Consider the following 16,385-nt stretch of genomic DNA (forward strand, 5'->3'; position numbering starts at 1 on the left):
TTTTAAGTTGTCGTGTGTCTCAAAGGCCACCTTGGAGAAGGCTTACCCAAAGATCGGAGGCTGAATGTCCTTGACTGCTGATTGTCCCGCCTGGTGATTGATGCGCGGTGTCCGTTCAGCCGTTGTCGCAGTGTCTGCATGGTCTTGCCGATGTACCATGCTCCGGGGCATCCTTTCCTGCAATGTATGAGGTAGACAATGTTGGCCGAGTCACATGAGTATGTACCATGTACCTGGTGGGTGGTGTCCTCACGTGTGATGACGGTATCTGTGTTGATGATCTGGCATGTCTTGCAGAGGTTGCCGTGGCAGGGTTGTGTGATGTCGTGGTCGCTGTCCTCCTGAAAGCTGGGTAATTTGCTGCGAACAATGGTCTGTTTGAGGTTAGGCGGCTGTTTGAAAGCGATTAGTGGAGGCATGGGGATGGCCTTAGCGAGGTGTTCGTCGTCATTGATGACATCCTCACGTGTGATGATGGTATCAGTGTTGATGATCTGGCATGTCTTGCAAAGGTTGCCGTGGCAGGGTTGTGTGGTGTCAGGTACATGGTACATACTCATGTGACTCGGCCAACGTTGTCTACCTCATACGTTGCAGGAAAGGATGCCCCGAAGCATGGTACATCGGCGAGACCATGCAGACACTGCGACAATGGATGAACGGACACCGTGCAACAATCGCCAGGCAGGAGTGTTCCCTCCCAGTTGGGGAACACTTCAACAGTCAAGGACATTCAGCCTCCGATCTTTGGGTAAGCATTCTCCAAGGCGGCCTTCGAGACACACAACAACGCAAAATCGTAGAGCAGAAACTGATAGCCAAGTTCCAAACTCATGAGGACGGCCTCAACCGGGATCTTGGGTTCATGTCACGCTACATGTAACCCCACCTGACGTAGGGTCATCCAGACTCGAGTCGTTGTTGGCTTGTTCTCTCTACACAGATGCGGCCGGACCTGCTGTGATTTCCAGCAAAAAAAATGTTTTCTTTTCTGTTTTTTGTTTTTCATACAGACCCCAGCATCTGCAACATTTGACCCCTTGTGACCCCACCTCATTGTTCTTTGATGTAATGTTTTCCTGACTAACCTGTTTGGACACCATTCACACCTTTGCTTGCTGTGATTATCTCTCTGCTGAGGTGTGATAAATGGCAGTTAGAAAGATTATCTGTAATCATCTGGCATTATTCTCTGACTATATAAGCTGTGTCTTTATGCATCTCTCCACTTCACCTGACAAAGGAGCAGTGCTCCGAAAGCTTGTGATTTCAAATAAAACTGTTGGACTATAACCTGGTGTTGTGTGACTTCTTACATAAATCTTAGCTGGGGGGCCATTAAATGTGCCAAGTTCTTCCTTGAACACATTCTCACGTTCAATCAACACATCTTGCAAAGACAATTGTTTGCCTCCCTCTATTTGATTTATTGCTCCCCAATCTAATTTAATTTCTTGTATCCAGCCCCGACCTAACAAGTTTGGTCCAGAACCCGATACTACAACTACAGGTAGCTGTTCCACGGTGTCCCTGTGTTGCACAGTTACAGTAGCTGTACCCAATGTCACCACTCGTTCACTGGTATATGTTTTAAGCTGCATAGAGCAAGACTTTAACTCTGGAACTTTTGCACGGTTCCATCATTTTGAGTACTCCTCCCTGTTCATTATGGTTACGCCGCATCCTGTATCCACTTCAAAGTTGACCTTAGAGTCATTTATTGTCAGTTGCAATGTGATAGGATCCACTTTTGGAATGTTCTCTACCATACTATGCATTGTGAACATGTTGTCTTCTTTCTCAGCTTCTCCACTGATGTGATGTGCTCCCTGTTTTTTCACTTCGCTTCCTTCGTTTTGCTTTCCTTCCCCTTTTGGTTTGTATTCCTCCACGGTTGCTTTTGCACTGCATGCACGTTTTATATGTCCTTTTTTCCCACATTTGTGGCACTTTTCCTCCAGAAACCTGCATTCCCTCGCCAGGTGATCACCATTGCATCTATAACATGCCTTTACATGCTCACGTTGTGGTTTCTGGTGCATATTTAACTTGTGCACAACCTGACCTGCAACTTGCTTCGTAGTAGCCCAGTCGGAACCTTGTATTTCTTTTACATCTCGGTTCACTGTCTCTATGGCTTGAGCAAGTTCCAACGCTTTTTCATACGTAAGCCCAGTCTCGGACAATAATCTCCTCTGCATTCGATTATCCATTATCCCGCAAACCAGCCTATCTCTCAGCATGTCTTTCAGGTTGTTCCCGTAATTGCAATCATGTGCCAATTTTCTCAACACCGCTACATAATCCAATATAGTCTCTCCCGGTTTTCTGTTCCATGAATTAAATTTGAAACACTGTACAACCTCACTCGGTCTGGGATTGAAATGTTCCTTCAGCAAGGCCACTAATTCAGCAAATGTACTGTCTCCCAGCTTTGTAGGACTGCATAAGTTTCTCATTAAACTATACATCTGACTTCCCACGGAAGTGAGCAAAATAGCTCTCCTTTTTCCGACATCATCTATATCATTTGCTTCAAAGAAATGCATCAGCACCTCGCAGTACTCATCCCAGGTCTGAGTCTGAACATCAAAAGCAGAGATCTTTCCTACCATAGCAGCCATGATCCGTTATTCAGCACTCTGTTATTTTTTTTCTCCGTCGCGATGTGATCAGTTGATCCTCGTCGCCAATATCTGATATCCAAGTGGTAAGGTCCAAAACTGAGATAAGCGAGATCTTAAGGAACAAAACCCAGCTATTTATTACATGGTGTAGCAGAGAAACATCTCTTACAGGCTGCAAACAAAACACAGTGGCCTAGAAATTCATTATAGCCACTTTTGGGGCGGTAAAGTCGGGCGGCCGCTAAAGTTTGCGCCCGGCGCAAATTCGAGGCCACATCTCCGATATTATTTAGCTTCGCCCTAAGAGTTTGCTCGAGCACTAAAACTGGCGATGCACGCCTCTCTTTAGGCGCTAAGCCGGAGGTGCTGAGCGATACCACCGAGGCCGGGCGCAGCGCAGGTGCGGCCATTTCTTGATTGACAGCAGACACCCTGGCGCCGGCCAGCTCTTAAGGGGGAAGGGTCGACTTGGTCTGCTGCCACGCCCTGGATAGTGGAGCCCTCCAGCTAGGCCTGAACACTGCTGCTGGACCCAAAGAGCGCCTGAAACCATGGAGAAGGCCCGTGAACGAGCGCAGCGCTTCTCAGAGCGTGATCTGAGGGTGCTGGTTGGTGCTGTGGAGAAGAGACGCCATATTTTGTTTCCGGACAATGGCAGGAAGCCGCCGGCCCGCCTCTACCGGAAAGCTTGGAGGCATGTCGCCAGCAAGGTGACATCCAACAGCGAGGTCCCCAGGAGCGGTGTCCAATGCCGCAAAAAGCTTAATGACCTCGCCAGGATTGTCAGGGTGAGTACCCTTTCCAGTGTCCTCCTCATCCTTGCATGTGCACCTCACATTATGGGCAAAGGGACCTGAAAGCCCTAATGGCCAGCCCTCATGCAGCAGCTATGGGACAGTCATGAACATCAATTGCACATTCTGCACTTAACACACTGGCCAGGCTATTCGACCATGGGAGGCAGTGCACACAAGATCAGGGCTACACACTGTACTTAGAGGCCGTCCTTTCTCTTGCAGGCCAAGCTGGCCAATAATAAGAGGAGCCGGACTGAGACCGGGGGAGGCGGACCCCAGATCCAGCCGCTCACCGAGCTGCAACATCGCATGGAGCGCATCATGGGTGGCCGGGTGATTGGCCCCGTTGCATCTGGAGATGCCGACCCTGTTCTGGGCACCAATGGTAAGGCCATCACCTTTTGGACCTCTCTCGTCCCACTTGCGCATCAGATCTACATCCTTTGCCACTGTCCGACCAATACGCTGAATGCCACCACTCATGCATCCCTCGCTGACACCCTCTCCTCACTCTAAAGCTACTCTTGTGCCTTCCTGCTTTCAGATGGTGAGGAGGAGGTCCCTGAAGTTGCCAGTGACAGCCCCTCAGAAGAGGAGGAGGAGGAGGAGCAAGAGGAAGGCAGCCCATCAGGGGAACCCTCAGCCGCGGCAAGACATGCCAATGTAGGGGACACGTCTTCCCTGGAGGGGAGCGTGGGGGAAGTGTCGGAGGGGAGGGTAGCTCCTGGGACCAGCGGCCTGCAGAAACGCGGGAGGGGGGTGGTAGCTCAGCGGCCTTCTCCCCAGAGGGGGGAAGGGTCGGAGGGGAGTCCAATTGCTGGGCCCAGCGGTGTCCAGCAACGCAGGAAGGGTCGGCCAGCTCGGCGGCCTTCTCCCCAGAGGGAGAGTCCGGCCTCCAGTCCGGAGACGGCCAACGCCGAGGAGATGCGCCGCCTCGAGGACTTGTCCGCGGACTCGGAGCGCCGGCACACGGAGCTCATGGGGGTAGTGGCACGGTTGCCTGAGGCCATCGAATCCCTGTCTCGGAGTGTGACCAACTTCGGGGCCTCACAGGCCACCAGTCGGGCAGAATTCGGGGCAGCTCAGGCAGCGAGTGGGCAGGTGATCAGTGGTGCCGTGCAGTCACTGGGTGCTCTGATGCGGTCACTGAACAGGTCAACACGGGCACTCACTGCTGCCACACTCACTGTGTCAGCCAGGCATCGCCAGGGCACCCGGCGCACTGCAGCAGCACAGCGGTCTGTCCTTCGGCAGATTGGTGCGCATGCTGCAGTGCTGGCCCGGGCGAGTGCCAGTGTCTCAGGCGACCAGCGAGCGCCTGCCATCCGCCAGCTTGCCCCCATTCCTCCAGCCACCACTGCCACTCCCCCAGTGGAGCTGCCAGGAGCTGCTGCAGCGACTGATGCTGGCCAGCCACAGCTGCAGCATTCACCAGCCGGCCCCTCGACGGCCAGACCTCATCTAGGCCGACCCCCAAGGGCATCTGCCATCACGACATGTGCCCCTCAGGAGCCTGCCCCCAGCCTTGCAGCAGCCAATGGCCTCACTTTGAGGAGGAGCAGCAGGGCATGCAGGGGCTGCCAAAGTTGGCGGAAGGCATCGCCCTCGCGGGCCACTAAGTAGAGGGTGTGTCCAAATGTTGTGTTTTTTGGAATGTTTATTTTGTGTAGGCCGAGGATGAAGGCCATTTTTGATTAGATCTTTTGTTAATGCTCCCCGGGTTGTGGGAGTGAGTCATGTGTGTGAGTGTTTTTTGGGGGTTTCGTCTGTTTTTGGTTTTCATGTGGGAAGGGCCCTGAGTTTGTACAATAAACCATTTTATTTATTCACATTGTCCATGTTTGATCTTTGAAGTGTTTGTTGCCTTATCCGGCTGAGGGCTTGCGGAGCGGCTGCAATCATATTCTTTCATTGGCACAAGCCATTCCCTGACAGGGTGCCTAGAAGTGACGGTCAATAAGCCGCCGACGGGTGGCCCTTGGACCTTCTGCCTCCCTCCTGAGCTGGTACTCCTCGTCCTCCTCCTCCTCCTGCTCCTCCTCCTGAGGTGGTGGTCCAACGTGAGGTGGCAGTGCCTGAGTCCTGCGGATAGCCAGGTTGTGCAGCATGCAGCAAACGACGACAAATTGGGAGACTCGCTCCTGCGAATACTGGAGGGCTCCCCCGGAGCGATCCAGACAGCGGAACCGTTGCTTGAGGACGCCGATTGTTTGTTCTATGATGTTCCTAGTCACTTGATGGCTCTCGTTGTATGCCTCTTCAGCAGGGGTCGTGGGCGCGCGGAGCGGGGTCATGAGCCAGGTACACAAAGGATAGCCTTTGTCCCCGATAAGCCATCCTCTTGGGTGAGGCTGTGCCTGGAACATGTCAGCCACAGTTGTCTGTCGCAGGATAAAGGCATCGTGGCTGCTGCCTGGAAAGCGGGCATTGACAGCGAGGATGCGTTGCCTGTGGTCACACACCAGCTGTACGTTGAGGGAATGGTAGCTCTTCCGGTTGTGGTAATCCTCGGCATGCTCCAGAGGTGCCTGCAAAGCCACATGCGTGCAGTCAATGGCGCCCTGCACCATGGGGAAGCCTGCTATTCTTGCAAATCCCACTGCACACTGCTGCTGCTTGTCCAGGGTCATGGGGAAGGAGATGAATTGATGTCTCCTTCTGAAAAGGGCATTGGTCACCTGGCGGATGCAGCAATGCACGGCGAACTGGGAGATGTTAGCGATGCCCCAGCAGCGGATTGGAAGGAGCCGGTGGCATAGAAGTTGAGAGCCACCGTCACCTTCACTGCCACCGACAGAGACGTCCTGCGCATCAGCTGTGGACGCAGATCTCTGTGCAGCAGCTGGCAGATGTCTGCAACCACCTCCCTTCTGAATCGCAGCCTCCTAACACACTGCGCGGCAGACATGGTCAGACAGGAGGACTGCTGGCGGTATACCCTGGGTGGGTAAGGCCTCAGTTGGCGATGCCTGTTGTCCCCTCTGCGTCTAGCCAGGGCTGCCACTCTCTCACGGCGTCTGTAAGCCCTTCCGGCATAAGGCTGAAACTCAGCGTTGGCACCCAATGCAGCCCCCATTATATGCTGGCAAACACTGAGCTCTCAATGAAGGCAAAGATAATTGGTAAGCTCTGGCCTCAGCCAAAAATACCTGTCCTAGTGTTGGGCCAAAGCAGTAAGCTCTCCTCCTTGGTCTCTCTCCAAAAAACCGTTGCACAAGAGTGAATGCTGCAAAATGGCTGCCCTTTATAGTGCAGGTTAAGTGCCCTTTAATTTGCGCTCCCCGCGGCCCGCCTCGGCTGTGTACCGTTCCACTTCACAGTCGTTCGGGCCGCCCGGCGCACAATGGGGCGGCGCGAGTGAAGTTCCGGTTCAGGGCGCACAAAGGGCGTTGCACTAGGAAATGACGTCATGATCTGCGCGCGCAGCAGGGCGCGCGCTAAGACTTTGCGCCGGCGCTAAATGTCTACTGAAGTTGGGGCGAGGCGCAGATCGCGCTGCGCCCGGGCGCTAAGCGCCTAGCGCTCGAGATCTACTCCTCCTAAGGCGCTAACGGCTGGCACGCCCAACTGAATTTCTAGGCCAGTATTTCAAACTGCATGATGCAAGATGGAGGAACCTCTCTAAGTCATACCCATAATGCAATGCCACATTACCATACTAGCTGGTGTACCAGGACATTACCTTAAACACTGGTGAATATGATCCCTTAATCTTTGGCTCCATCTGGTGGATAACTTAAACATTACATCCCAGATTACTATAGAGACAACGGGCCCTCCCTGTGTGTTGTAAGTTGTTGTCATTGCGTCAGAGTGATAGGGAGTGTGAGGGCTGCATGGTCGAATAGTTAAGTGAATGCGACCATAGAGAGGGAATGGGTAAGGGTGCAGGGATGTAAGTGTCAAGTGGGATGTGGAGGAAGAGGTTGGCAATGCAAAGTGCTGCTGAGGAGAGGTGATGGGGATGAGATTGAGGGTGATGAGAAAGTCATACTCACTTTTCCTGTGCGGAGAAGGTCATGAAACCTCTTCCTGCACTGCAACCAGGTTCTGCGGCACATAGAGATGGCATTGACCTCCTGGGCCACTTGCAGCCACACAGCTTTTGTCTGTTGTGGTAGCTTTTTTCTCCCTGAGGAATGGAATAGCACCTCCTTATTAGATCTTGCTCCCTGCACCAGAGCTTGGAGGGGGGGCTCATCAAAGCGAGGTGCACACTTTTGCTTGCTGGTGGACATGGTCGGTAAATGAAGTCCTTCATACAATGTCCAAAGCATTTCCGGTCTCCAGAAGAAGCAAGGCTGCTTGCAGGCCTTAAATCCAGCAGCACTGATGACGTCATCGGAGGTGATTTTCAGGATGGAAAGACTAATTGGGCCAGGGGTTCCCACACGTTGTAAATCAAGTGCCCAATTAGGGGAAAATCGCACTTTTTTCCCACTTCACATCGGAGTCGAGGTCCTGACACGAAAACCACCTGACACGCCCCAGCCCGACCCCAATGGCAAAATCGAGCCCTATGCCTCTATTTATGAAGCCCAGGATCCCGTATGCTTTTTTAACCGCTTTCTCAACCTGCCCTGCCACCTTCAACGATTTGTGCACACATACCCCCAGGTGGCTCTGTTCATGCACCCCCTATAGAACTTAGAACAGCTCAGGAGTTTTTAGTTTCATTCTTGGCATTGCCTATTCTATATGAAGCAGCCAAAGAGGGGCTCAGCAAAGTCATCACTCAAGTATCATTTTATCTGCAATCTAGTTCAGAGCTACAGTCTGAATGTTTTCAGAACAATTTAACTATCATGTTACCCAAGGAGACATGGCAGTTCTTTTTGAGATCTAAGGCCTTGATCTCCACTCTGACTTTGGGCTGGTTATTATCCCTGTTGTTGTAAAAGGAATTTGATTTAGAAGCAGCAAACACTGCTGCAGTGGCAATTCAAGTTCTCTGACGGCTGAAATTGGCACAGAAATCTTTCACTTTTTTCTCCCATTACAACAGAGGCAATGAAGGCCACTTAAGCCCTAATTGGTTCAGATCACTTCAACCAGTCCTACTCAAATACAAATTGCTTACCCTCAGTTTCAACTGGAGTTGAAATAATTGGAGTGCAGCAGTATACAGAATGAGGAGCATTGATGAGGTATGCTTATGTCTGTTGCATAAAGACAGGAGACAGAAGGCTGAAAGGGAGTGCAGGCTCCAAAGAAACCTAACTATTAATATCAGAGACCTACAGGAGTAGTTCTTTTGCCTGCTGGGGGGATTCCTGTTTGCCTCTTCAACCATACCTAATGATACCAGTCACTGTGATAAACAGGGCAAAGGAACACCTCAGTGAGGCTCAAACCAAAAACAGGGTGCTCCTGAACAATGTTTTGGAGCATTGAAGAATAATTTTGTTTTGATCTCCTGAGGAGGTGCAGTGAAGTACACCCCAGAGAAAGTTGTGCAATATAACGATGTTGTACTGCCGAATAACATCATTGGGATAGGCATTAACATTTTCTCTCAGACTCTCCACTTTTAAATGTTAAAGCTGGTCTTGATAGCTCTTGCAGTTTGACACTTTATCAAAAGGAGCTGTGCAAAAGAATGCTAAGCTTACAGAAATGATCTATATCAGCATGCTTTTATAAGAACCCCTACTCCAATGCGTTAGCCAGCATGGCTCATAATGGAGGAGATTTAGGTTAGGTTCTCCTCCATAATACCTAGACATACATTAGACAGCTAGCACCCTCAAGTTCCAGCATCCTCTGCTCCAACAGATCTGCACAGGAGGTGCACAGCCTTAGCATAGCAGGAATGGGAGTAGGTCGCATGGATCTCCACAAAGAGCTTTGTGCACTGTTATATTCTTTGAGTCATTCCAGCTCTTGTGAAAGTGCCATTCATATGCTTCTAGGACCATAGGAAGTGCTCAATTTAAGTGAAAGTGGTGGTTAATGTTGCTTTTGCAAGGTTCTGGATTCTTCATTAAAAGCCTCCTGTGTTGACTATGGTTATTTTCTTCTGTAGACAGCGGACATGAGACACTTGCTAGCATCTACGCAGTGTCTTAGCAATACAATTGCTTTTTTATGGGAGATGCCTGCATCCATTTATAGGTTAATGAGACCTATTAATTCTTGAAGGCCAAAATCTGAATCGGGCATCCTGACTAATAAATTCCATCATATGCTCTTTCAAAGGGAGTACTTCTTTATGTCAGAACTAACCCTCAACTGTTGCTGCCTATGGCTCACACTTGGCCTCCAACAAGTACTGATGGTCAACATAACAGCAGAGACAAATATCAAGTGTATTATACCACAGGTTACACCCTGCACATATTTAGGGAAATGTTTGCTCTTTATACACATGATGCTTACTGTTTTGCAAATTCATAAAAAGTTCCATTTAGTTATTTAAAAATCCCATTGGCCATGTAGCATTACAAAGCAGAACTGCCCTTACACAATTTCCACTACATTGTATTCTTGCATATCTGCAACGCAGCTTCTGTGCTCATTTATTCACAAGTTAAAAGCCCCTCTATTTAAATAATATGCCTTTGAGATGACAGCTTCAATCACTTGTCTTCTTTTTCTTTGGCATACCATATATGTGAGCTGTGGTTACAGCAAAGGGTCACTCTAATTCTAAAGGCTGACCAAAGATGGGCTTCATCTCCATTATTAGGTATTGGTTGTTGGTATTTTATTCATGTACTTTGGAAACAGTGTTGGGATTTGGCATTACTTATTTTTTTCTTTTACACTCACCAGAATGGACCTTTGTTATCCTGGAGTGAAGCCAGATTGAATCCTAATTTAGAGCAAAACCATGTTCATCTAGAGGACAACAGCCGAGTCACTGAAGCATTAAAAAATATCTAATTATGTGATTGTGTGAAGGAATGAGCCATAAAACCTATTCAGAAAAATACACCATTCTATGAAAGAATTCTGGCCTTATTAAAACATGACAATCTAACGATGGAGAAGTTGTATTGTTAACAGCAATCTGGCTATGGGGATGGGATGGTTGTTGACACTGAGTCAATGGCCTTGTTGAAACAGAAGGTTGGAGGCTCCTGACGGTCTGAATCTTTGGAAAGAAGACAATGGTGCATCCTGGTTAAGGTGTTCTAAGTTACACTTTGTAAAGTGGCACATAAAATTAGGAAACATATGCCTTCGTAAAAATGTCATCAAGTAAAAGAAACACCTGCCGTCACACCGTTTTTGTGTTAAACTTAGAACACCTATGGAAGAGAGACATGATTCTGTGTTACAACCAGCTGAGGTGACTAAGAATTGCATAGATCACCCTAGTTAAGGTGTTCTAATTGCAAGAGCACAAACAGAAGGCCTTACTAAAAATGACATCAAATAGAAACACCTGCTGTCACACCGTTTTTATGATAAGCTTAGGACACCTAGGGTAGATACACGATTCTTAATGCTACCAGCTGAGATGACTAAGAATTGCAAGGGTCAGCAGAAAAATGACTAGAGATAATTAGCTTACATCAGCAGAAAAACCTTAAAGGAATACCACTGGAAAAGGGTATAAATATTGAACTCTCAAATAGGATACTAGACTCGCTGTAAAGGGGCAAAGCGATTCTCGGCTTCAGAGGCAGCTCTGTAAGTCTCCAACTCTTTGTATCTCGGGGATCAAGGTATTATATTTGATTTTGGTGAATATCCTGAATAAGACTGAGGCCTAGAAATTCAGTTTGGGGCGGCCAGCTCGCTCGCGCCCAGAAAGTACCGCTGCGCCCGGAGCCACTTGCGCCTGCTGGAAATTCAGTTTCAGCGCCCCAACTTGAAGGCGGCCGCTATTCAAGGGTTTCGGCGCCCCCGCTTGGGGCGCTGAAACTGAATATCGGCGCGCTAGATGCCGCAGCGCCACCCGCTGTGGAGCGGCAGGCTGTGGTACTGCAGGCCTTCCTCCCTCTCTTAAGGGGGAGGTGCCTGCAACAGCGAGATCGCCGCTCGCTAGTGCCGGCAAATGAGCCCGGCACCACGGAGAAGTGCCGGGCTCCCGGAAAACAGCCGGCAATAATGTGGGCGGGGGTGGAGGAGGCCGGGGAAGGAGGTGCGGGCAGGCGGCCGCCGAAAAAGCGGCCGACCGCACCTCCGCCTTAGCTCGCCCCACTAACGCTACAGGACGGCCCCGTTTTCTGATCGCTGTTTGCAGCCGCTGCGGAAGAGGCGGCCGCAACTAAATATGGCGGTCGGGCCGGTAGCGGGGCGGTAGCGGGGTACTGCGCACACCGATGATGTCATCGGTGGTGGCGCAGCGCTACTGGCTAACGCCGCCATTACCGCAGCGCTGAATATCGGCGAAAGCTCAGCAAGTGGCGCAAAAGCCCTCTTTGGGCGAAAACTGGGCGCAAAGCCTACTGAATTTCTAGCCCTGAGAACTGTAAAACTGTAGCGAATTTAAGATTTGAGAGTAAGGATCTCTGATAAGATTGTAAAGCTTTCTCTTGTTGGAACTGTTAATGTTGCGATTGACTCACCAACTGTAAAATACATGTCGGATCTTTAATAAATCTATATATTTTTAGAATTGTCTCATATAATACTTCTGTATCAAACTCGCAAACTCAATCTCTGTACACTCTTACGTGAGGAGCTGCAGAATTCTGGGGGAGTTTTCCGGACCCTCATAATATCCGGAACGTTACAGTCTAGCTAAACTTATCAAAAGTGCTATCTGGAGGACAGTAATATTTTCAGGCTGTTCCTTTCCTTTAGGGAGAGATAGTCCAGACCTTCAGACCCAATTAGGCCTCTTTAGGATTTGGCTACCTCAAACTTTAGTTGAAAGTGAACATCTGAGGAATACGCCTGATCCGGGGTAGCCCTAAAGGGGCTAGGACTAGTAATTATCCCTTCAGTAGAAGGTACCTGGAGGGATTTTTTTTGTTTGTTGATTCTTGAGTTGGTTTCATGTGCTGAAAAACTGGGTCACATGAAACCATTCTCACCATCATTGCTGCAGTTTAAATAGAATAATGCTTGGGATCCGAACATCAAGTGAAGCGACTCATAGTGTAAATAAACAGTTTCTTTCCAAATATCAACCAGCACTTTAACAGATGGGGCCCACATGGGTAATAAAATAGACTAAGGGGGCAAAATTTGGTTGCTTTGCACCTCCCATTAGCGCCCCCTTGGGGTGCTAATGGGGCACAAAGCAACTAATGCCCGGGCGCAGCACCGCTAACGCCTCCCGTGAAATTAAGTGGGAGGTTGGCGACGGCGGTAGCCAGTAGCGCCATTTGGCGCTGTGTCTCCGGCGATGGTTCGGGTCGTGCCCCCTAACGTACTGCCGGAAGCTATGTCCGACAGGGCTGGGGCGGTGATAATTAAAAGGCAGGTGTCGGGCGGCTATTTTTTTGCCTCTTGAGTACCGGGCTCTTATGTGGAACCCTGCTCCCTGGTGGCCCAGCAGGGTCCCAGTTCGCGCTGTGCAAGGCTCTCCTCTTAATAAGGGGAGGGATGCCTATGCATGGTGCTGCAGCACATAGCACCACGATATTGAACTGGAGCGGCCCAAGAGGGAGGGGGAATGCTTCTAGTAGCGCCCCGCCTCCTGCTTGGGGTGCTCCCATTCAATTTTGGGTGCGGGGGTGACAACTTTTTTCGAAGAGCAAAAAGTAGCGCCCCGGGGAAGTTATCACCCCAAAGGGGGCGCAAGCCAATTTTTGCTCCTAAGAATCATTTCAACTAATGAATGCAATGTTGGTATTTAGCAGATAAACAAAGCACAATCTACTAAGTACCTTTACTGTGAAAATTGCAGCAGCAAAACCACAGCAGAGATCCTCCCACAACACATTATAACAGACCCACTAGAGTATTACTGGCTTGAAGAATAAGTCCTAGAGTCTGAGAAACATGGTGTTCTATCCCTCAGGCTCCTAAAATAAAGCTCATCAGATCTGCAGCAGTAAGTCAACCCCCACCCTCCCAAATCCCATGAACTGACAACTGACAAACATCATGGAACTGTGTGCAGAGCCTATTCTCAGTTGGCTTCCAATCTGTCGACACAGAGATATGAAAAGAGAAATACCAGCAAACGTAGCTTCTACTTACACTTAAAGGAGCACATGTTCTTCCAGAACCTTTTCATGCTGACAGTGCTTATAAGACAGATGCATTTTTCTGCATAAACAACTTCAAAAAAAACATAGACCATAAACAATTTAAATTTCTGATCTAAAGCGAAGCTGAAGGTAACATCTGTGTTTTATATCCCAGTGTTATAGTTAAACTGTCATATTAAAGTGCAGATGTTAAATGTGCAGATTTTTGGGCTGTGTCTAGATTTTTTTATTGCCGAGTTACAAGATAAGAGTTAATAGACAAGAAAATAGTTAATATTGTCCATATATTTCCAGTAGTGCCACCACTCAAATCATATTGAGATAGAGTGGGCGATTTTTATGCTACCTGTCTGGCAGAAACCGGGCGGGTTGGGCGGGGGGGTGGATGGTGGTGCAGTTAAAATCTCAAAGGTTATTTACCTGCCCTGGAGCTACAAAAATAAAAAAAATCAACTGAAAAATTACTGTAAAGCTGAAAATGAAAAAGAGCTGCTTCCCACAGAGAGCTTCCATTTGGTTCACATCAGTTGGAAAAAAAAGGTGCGAAATGTGATCCCATCTCATGATCCATCTCGGCCTCCTCCTGAGGTCCCCACCATCACAGTCAATTCAATTCACTCCACGTGATATCAAAAAATGGCTGAGCGCATTGGATACAGCAAAGGCTATGGGCCCCGACAACATTTTGGGTGAAGTGCTGAAGACTTGTGTTCCAGATCTAGCCGAGCTGTTCCAGTACAGCTACAACATGCACCTTCTGACTCCCCAAAGCCTTTCCACCATCTACAAGGCACAAGTCAGGAGTGTGATGGAATACTCCCCACTTGCCTGGATGACTACAGCTCCAACAACACTCAAGAAGCTTCACACCATCCAGGACAAAGCAGCCCACTTGATTGGCACCCCATCCACCACATTAAACATTCACTCCCTCCACCACCGGCATACAGTGGCTGCAGTGTGTTTACAAGATGCACTGCAGCAAATGGCCTAGGCTTCTTCGACAGCACCTCCCAAACCTGCAACCTCTTCCACCTAGAAGGACAAGGGCAGCAGGCACATGGGAACACCACCACTTCCAATTCCCCTCCAAGTCACACACCATCCTGACTTGGAAGGATATCGCCGATACTTCATCGTCGCTGGGTCAAAATCCTGGAACTCCCTACCTAACAGCACTGTGGAAGTACCTTCAACACATGGACTGCAGTGGTTCAAGAAGGCAGCTCACAACCACCTTCTCATGGGCAATTAGGGATGGGCAATAAATGCTGGCCTTGCCAGAGACGCTCAGATCCCATAAACTAATTTTTAAAAAATCTACCCAACAAAGTGAAAAATTGCCCAGGTATTCTCTGTCCACAAAAAGCACAACAAATCCAATCCAGCCAATTACTGCCCCATCAGTCTACTCTCAATCATCAGCAAAGTGATGGAAGGTATCATCAACAATGCTATCAAGCGGCACTTACTCACCAATAACCTGTGTAGGGGGGCATCTTTTACCTGGTTTACGGTAATTTACATTCCTTTACCTAGTTTACGGTAATTCACCTGGTCAGGCAGCCCTTTTGCCACTGCACTTTGACCAGCTCCAATCAGCGGTTTCAAATCACTAAACCCCTCCTTCCAGTTCTGACTGGAGGAAATTATAATTAATGATATATTAAGACGGACAAATGGTCTGGATGCAAAAAGTCAAACTTTATTAACTAAATAAACTATACCACACAATCAATGTAATCATGGTAAAATTGCTTAGATAGGGGAGGAAAAATGGGCATAACGGGGGAAAACGACTAAAATGACAATTCTAATGAAATCCCACTTTACTCCCCACCCCTATGCCTATCCTAAGTTGCCTTGTGGAAGGTCAGAAAAATATATGCTCACCACTATAATACCAGCTCCGTACCCCACAAGATCTTCATTGTCCTGAAGTAAAGAAACACCCCAGTGTTTTAAAAGTAAACTGCTGGTGTTCTTACTTCTTCAGACAGACTCCCACGCTGTAGAGGGCACACGGAGGCAAGCCAGAGAGAGAGAGCGAGGCCTCCGAGAAGCTATCTCTATAAAGCCCAATTTTGGGGCCGAAATGTTCCTGCCCACATCCGGAGTTTTCTGGGCTAAAACAAAGGGATCCAAACCGTCCCCTTGTCTGGGATGGGTTTGAATAAAGTTGCCATTGTCTGTGATGGCTGTCGATAAAACTGCAGGGGTTTTGAATGTGTCTTCATTCTGGGGCCAAAATGTTCCCGCCCAGATCTGGAGTTTTCTAGGCTAACAAAAGGGATACAACTGTCCCCATTGTCCAGTAATGGGTGATTCAAACCCACTCTTTCTTAAACTGTTCCTTTTCTTAGTCTAAAAATGCTCTTCCGTAGTTTAGGTGTGTTTCATTGTGTGTGATGGGTTTTGAATGGAGTTGGATTACTATGTAAACAGAAACCCATTCTCTTGTGGTCATTGAAACCACAGTCAAGTGGTTTAAATCCCTTGTGCAAACATCCTTGTAAATAAACATCAATTGTCTCTGGAGGGAGGGTGAAACTCCCCTTTTGATTGGCAGAATTTAACTGCCAACTTTGATCCTTCCCCTTTTCACAGACATACATGAGCTGCTTCCAAGCCCTTTGTCCTTGGCCATGCTTTTCTGATGGCCATTTTTATCCCTGGGCTATTTACCAAACTCAAGGGTACAATTTTTAATAAAAATGTACTGTCTTAAGGTGTGCGATTTTTTACAAAGTTCTTTGATTCCGGTGTTTTCCAAGTGCTGCTTAGCTCACGGGCCCTTTAACGCAGCCTTTTGCGGTTCTGGGCACGTTTTAAAACATTGTCCAACC

The sequence above is a fragment of the Somniosus microcephalus genome, chromosome 1 (assembly GCF_052327205.1).
Source record: "Somniosus microcephalus isolate GS21.2 chromosome 1, FLI_Smic_1.0, whole genome shotgun sequence".
Lineage (NCBI taxonomy): Eukaryota > Metazoa > Chordata > Chondrichthyes > Squaliformes > Somniosidae > Somniosus > Somniosus microcephalus.